Source organism: Ptychodera flava, chromosome 4 (assembly GCF_041260155.1).
Source record: "Ptychodera flava strain L36383 chromosome 4, AS_Pfla_20210202, whole genome shotgun sequence".
In the NCBI taxonomy this organism is placed as follows: domain Eukaryota; kingdom Metazoa; phylum Hemichordata; class Enteropneusta; family Ptychoderidae; genus Ptychodera; species Ptychodera flava.
In genome coordinates, this window is record NC_091931.1 from 48,839,790 (window position 1) to 48,844,944 (window position 5,155).

Below are 5,155 nucleotides of genomic sequence, written 5' to 3' on the forward strand. Positions count from 1 at the left end.
TATTGTTTATATGCCATTTTATTTATTCCCGTAGGAGTTTCTTTGATCTTACATGTACCAATAACAAATGCAATAACATTCAGCTGCAAATCCAACGACTGTAGATAAACGGATCACGGGGACGCCTTTACCTTCTCGACGCTCTTCATTTGGTGTCTGCAAAGTAATTGATGATCGTATATTTCATTAACAGCTAGTTATTATTCGAAAAAGGAAATATTTTGATGATTGCTTGGGAAGAAGATATTTTACTGTGTGTTAAATGAGAGAGAGACAGAGAGAGAGACAGAGAGACAGAGACAGACAGACAGACAGACAGACAGATAGACAGAGACGGTTGTGCAACCTATAGAGAATAATTCGAAACGGACCGGTATGCCAGTTATGGTCATCCATTATTTTGTTTTGCAGTGGTATATATACTGCTCATGTATGCATTTGAGGGGAGAAAACATTGAAACCAACCCTTGTTAAAAGTACAGAGAAACATAGACTGTCTATGTTCCTCTGTGTTAAAAGCTAGTAAATTACTGATTTCATGGACAACATTTTGAAGTTTATTGCGCTGGCAAATGTAATTGTTTATTGCAGATTAACTCACTTTCGTTTTGGTCACGGTCCAAAAACCATTGAGGCCTGTTTTTGTAAAATGTTTTCAATTTGACTCCCTGGATGGCACAGAGCATAATTGTACTATGATGACAGGGCAGAGCTAACACGACACTTTTATTTCCTAGCCGGCTAACCCTGTTACCAAGCAACCGATCTTTAAAAGGGCAAGCTGTTGATCAGATTCGTGTCCGAACACATTATTTACATCGACACAACTTTCAAAGGAGAGCAAAGGACCATAAGTCCCTAGCTGACATGGGCTTTATTGATGACGTTCAACACACAATTTATAAAGTTCATGCCAAAAAGGAACAAATACGAGAATCAGGGATTGAACATCGCCGCTAACGCTTTTTATGAATGAACCCACTCATGTATTCTTGGTTTCGCTCAATTAAGTTTTTGCTGATTCATCACAGTCAAAATACGATTATTAGAGGAAAATGATAAAAATATATTGCAACACCGGGACACCTACCAAAAACTTGATATACCGTTAAAACATTATTTGACATTATTTCTGTTTTAATCAAACTTTAACGTTATGACTCTGCAAAAACTAAGTGAGTGAAAACCAAAGTATATGAACGGTTGTTGAATGTGAAAATTTGTGCTTTTCCATGACAACCTCAAAATGAAACAATAAATCTCGACTTGTTGATTCTTGTTCAAGAAGCCATGTTATATTTTTTGGGACTTAACATTATTAACCTTTTCTATATTCTGTCTTGTCAACTACCGTTTCGTAGTCAACTTCATTAAACATTTCGGTATACCGAACACTCGGCTTTCCAACGTGGCTTACGTGTGCGCGACTTGCGGTGTTCCTGTCTAAAAAGTGAATGCACTAGTAATATCCGTCAAAATGTTAGAAAATTACAAAAACAATGAGAAATCATCAAGAGATTACTTTGGACTATTTTGTACTATCGTAGTGTTTTCTCTGCATTTTCACTGAAGCCGGCAATTTCTGCCCCATTCATGAAAATGACATTAAACTGGTCCAATAATCATTTCCATTCAAGGTAATACATTACCAGGTCCATGGGACATTTGTGATTTACAATCGCTAATCGATTACTGTCGCTAATCATTTGAGTGACCGAGGTGTCATATTTGGCCATGATGTCGTCATATCGACGGTAGACCTTTTTTAAAGTCCTAACGAGTCTTTTTGATGTGTATGCCTGTCTCTCTAGTTTTGATGCCAATGAGCTGTGTCTCAGTTGAAAACCAGGGGGCAGACTTGACATTTTAGGGGACAGAAACAACAGCAAATTCACAGGTCACTACACTCTATGCTTGGATCACCATCATATGGGCTATTTGCTTCCTGTATTTTGTGTGCCATTTTTGCGCTGTCTGTAACTTTTAAAGGACAGAAAATGGCTCGAAATGCGCAATTTGCGCAGTCGAGAGAAAACTCCGCTATCGTAGCAAACTAAGGAACAAAGTAATAAGTACCTTTACGGTTCGCTTGGGCAACCAGATGTACAAATATCAGGTCCAAGCACGGAGCAACAATAGAAATTATTGCATGGACAGTTGGCAGGTTCAACACCTTCACTGTTCATGCCCATCAAACCTTTCAGGAGGAACCGTTCCGCTCGTTTTGATGGAGTCATGTCGATGGAGATCTCAACTGGTGTGTTTCGAAAGTCACCTAGACAAAAAAAGATAATAAAAAGGGATGAACATACTTCTAGCATACACTGTGTAATTATTCAACTTGGCGATGCTAGGTTGCCACGACATATTGTATTGTAACTTATATTAACAAGTAGACATTTATACTCACAGAAACAGTCGACTGATACCACGACAATGCAGAGTACTGCCAATATGAAGACACCCTTCATGATTGAAGACGGAAAGCTGAAAATTTGAAGAGAGAAAACTCCAGTGAATATTCTGTGTGACTTATCCATGCAATGATTTTGACTTGAAACTAAAAAAAATGGTTAGAAGCAATACAAGAGTATGGTTGCCTTGCCCTGCGCGTTTAACTCTGAGAAAGTCTTGAAAAGTATCAAGACAAAAATATTAATGATGTTATTACCAATCTCGATGTTAGGAACTTTGTGTCTGTGAGACTGTTCGTTAATATGAACAGTCAGGTACCTCAGTTCTATTTATTGCTGGACATGCGTGAGAACCTTATGAAGTTCGTGTTGCGTCTCTACTCTCCTGTAACTGTAGATAATTAAATTGCGGTCCGTAAAATATCAACGCACGCTAATTTCAATTTTTTTATTAACTGTCGATATTAAGAGGAATTTTCTGATGTTATTAAAGAATTATGTTATGCTGATTGCTCGATTCATTGTTGTCGTCGCGTGTTGATATTATTGCACGGAGTACTGAATATTATAGGAACCGCGGAACTGGCCATTTCAAGTCAACCTCTTTCATGTCATATTTACAATTAATAACAAAATGCTACGTGAATGTTCATCTAGTTGTACCAATTTCGATGAGGGCGCAATCCAGAAAGTTTACATCGTCACATGCAGTGTACGCATCAAATCGTATTTGATATCGAGAACTCAATTGTTACAGTCATCCACCCTCGAGCAGACCTACGGGAACTATGCTTAATTCAACTAATCGTGTTGCAGGGAATGCCAAAGATTAAATGCCTATCCATAGTTCCGATATTTTCACACTCACGTTTGTCAAATTCTCACTGTATTATCCAAGACAGATCAATTGTCAATGATCCGAGTCGATGGCTGTGGAGTTGACTTCAAGACGTGCAATTTTTAAACCAGGATTTCATCTGACTTTCAGACAAACAATTTTTTATGAAAATTGTTTTTTTCTCCGAGGTAGATTTTTGCTACCAATTGCGGGCATAGTAATATCGAAGGTATTGCATATGCTTGTGAACGTTGAGCGTTAGTGACAGAAACAATACTACAGATCAATGCTTCCTCTATGTCAATAAAGCCATTAATGGTAATCTATGCTGCTATTCATTCTCAATTTTCATTTTATCGATCGCACAATATTGCACATGAATAGTATTACTTGAATGTGATGAAAAGTTATTTGCACAGATACTTAATTGTGGATGTTGTCAGAATGGCATGGTGTCTAGATCCTTGAGGAAAATTTCGGCAAAAGTTTGAGTCTTGAAATTGCGAACTACTTTAACGTGCTTTCTGTACTTGTTATGATCACACTGCTTGTTTTGCGAAGGGGGGGGGGGGTCGTCGATCATACAAGTTGACGCTCTGGAAACGAGTGTCAACCCCCTCCTCCCTCAAAACGAAATTCCCCAATGCGAAATCGGTTTCAAGAAAGCTGTGTTCTCTACTATGGATGGGAACTTGAATACTAACCTGTCTAGAACTCAAACTTGTGCAAAATTTACACATGAAATATAGATAACCAAACGTTACATGTTTACACTTTTTCAACGTAACTAAAAGAGTGGTTTGACCACGAATAGGTGTGATTTTCTTCATGGCAGGACACAAATACATGAGAACGTCGAAAAGAGTCTTGAAAATATCGATCTTTTTATCATGTGACTTTTTCCGGAACAAATGTATCGAAACGTGTCAAAAAAGACGCGTTTCATAATTGTCCGACAGACAGGTCTATTACTCGAGGTCAGGAATGTTAGAGATTTCATGTATTGCAATTAAAATATCGTGATTGTTATGGTTGTATTGATTTATATTTATTTTCTGTTACAGCAGATCTAGAATGCTTATTGCTATTTTGAAGCACTCACAACGTTTTGGGGTCTTACTCACTTCTCTCCTAAACTAAGGAATTACTTTTCTAGTGTGTCAGATTTTATGATCGACGGCTCCTAAATCTTGTGAGGGTAATTATTCTATGCCGTTAAAAATCCTCCGCCCCCTCAACGACATTGACGATTCCGTTGATGGAAAATTGCAGATAGCTTTCTGTACGCCATACATAAAGGTAGACTTATATATCCGTGATAGAAAAGACCTATTTGGCTTTTCATTCTATTTCATATCCCTATGGATGTCGATTTGTGACATTAGGTAGTTTGTCTGACTTTTAAAGAAATTGACAATAAGCAACATAAAAAACCAACTTACAGAGTCTGAAAATAGGCTGGTTACTGCCCCGCAGACGCTGTTTTTACTTCGGTCATTCGAGGTCACACCACAGAGTTTATTTGTCGTCCTCTCATCACAACAACACAGTAAGGATCACAAGTGTCTCATACATGAAACTATCAAGTAACTAAATGACAATGTGATATGAAAGAGCTTAAACACAATTTAAAGTATAAAGATTCAATGAAACAACCGTCACAAATGATGCTATCTAGCGTAATTATGCATGTTGAGAGGCGACTGCACGGTGATCTTGTTTACAACATTTAGATTCATCAGGGCTTTCATTAACAGCCGTCAGGCGGCGATTTTTCGCCGCTTGACGACGGGGAACGCCGGTTGAAAACAAACACTGATCCTTTATTTTACCCTGTATGATCGGGTTTTACACAGAATTATAAAAAGTTACATGTGAAAATGTGATTTACGCTTCAATTAAG

At 37.9% G+C, this 5,155-nt stretch overlaps 1 long non-coding RNA gene across 1 annotated transcript; it reads right to left on the reverse strand.

Moving 5' to 3' along the window:
- On the reverse strand, positions 1-2,800 carry LOC139130549 (uncharacterized). Its single transcript, XR_011551913.1, has 4 exons — positions 2,672-2,800; positions 2,411-2,487; positions 2,077-2,275; positions 1-156 (listed from the first exon to the last, which is right to left on the reverse strand). It is a non-coding gene; the product is annotated as an uncharacterized lncRNA (long non-coding RNA).
- Between the last annotated feature and the right edge of the window lie 2,355 nt (positions 2,801-5,155).